We start from the raw sequence: 1,182 nt of genomic DNA, 5'->3' as shown, positions 1-1,182 counted from the left end.
ACATGTTAAGTTGACAGACAATAAGAAATGAAGCTGTGTTGGAAAGAGTGGGTGAAGAAAGAATTATGTGTGTCAATATTGCAGATAAATTCTGTAGGACAAATTACTATATCTATAATATTCTCTTAGCTAGCAGTGATTAATAACTGCGGATTCCCGGCCAACAAGTCACTCAGCTGAGTGCGCTCCTAATATAATGGCTGTTGACATTTGATACACGTCAACATATATATGCCTAACTTGGAGTCAGGCCACAAAGGGAAACATCGAAGGAGGAGAGTTCGGTCCGGTGCTGTGGATTGAATTCGGCGTAGCTCAGTGGTCAGAGCGCTTGGTACTTAGAACCAAGAACCCGGGTTCGATCCCCGGCGCCGGAGCGAATTTTTCTCCTAAAATATTAAGTGTCAATATTACAGATAAATTCTGTAGGACAAATTAATATATCTATAATAAGTCTAGGTTGATATGCAGTGGAGGCAATAAGATTTTTTCAGAACTTACAAGTGGTTGGTGAAGAGCATTATCTTGTCCTGGATTAAAGTGATTCTTTCTTTGGCCAGTTCTTTTTTATATAATGATTACTTTTATCTCTGCTATCCAACTTGCACAAGAAGCAGCAAAATTTAGTATAGTCAAGCTGTAACCCAAGTGAGAAAGCAATTACTTTCAAATCTCTATATATCTGCCAAGAAAAATTGTCACCCTTGATAGTGGATAGTAAGAGCTTCATATTCTCATAATTTTCCTTCATACCAACTGCATGGATTAAAGGAATGGATGGCTATTTGTTTCCATTATGTAGTAATGCTCCTTTCAAACTTGTTTTCGAGGAGTCTATGAACAAACGCCAATCCTCAGGTTTATGCTCAACACCTAGTGACTCGAACAAATTCTCAACATTGAAGAAAACTAGGTCCTCCTCTTTAGAAAACAAATGCTCAAATTCCTTTTGGCGTTGGCGAAAGTAACTTACTTTGGTGTTACCTGCAGCAGCTTCCAGCCTTTCAATCTTGAGGCGAGTAATTTTGTCTTCCTTTTACTTAAACCAAGATCCCGAACCGAATCATTTAAATCCTCCTGTGTTAGAAAGTGAGGTTCATTTATAGTATCATCTTCCACAAAATCTGGATCAGTTTGTGATTCATTCTTAACATCAGGAACACTTTGTATTAATTTCAGTCA

General features: G+C 37.9%; 1 non-coding gene across 1 annotated transcript; it reads left to right on the top strand.

The window, feature by feature from the left end:
- The first annotated feature begins 304 nt into the window (after positions 1-304).
- Positions 305-377, top strand: TRNAK-CUU (transfer RNA lysine (anticodon CUU)). The gene has a single exon. It is a non-coding gene; the product is annotated as a tRNA-Lys (tRNA).
- Positions 378-1,182: the final 805 nt, after the last annotated feature.

Source organism: Periplaneta americana, chromosome 4, assembly GCF_040183065.1.
Source record: "Periplaneta americana isolate PAMFEO1 chromosome 4, P.americana_PAMFEO1_priV1, whole genome shotgun sequence".
Classification (NCBI taxonomy): domain Eukaryota; kingdom Metazoa; phylum Arthropoda; class Insecta; order Blattodea; family Blattidae; genus Periplaneta; species Periplaneta americana.
This window is presented reverse-complemented; position numbering and strand designations above follow the sequence as displayed.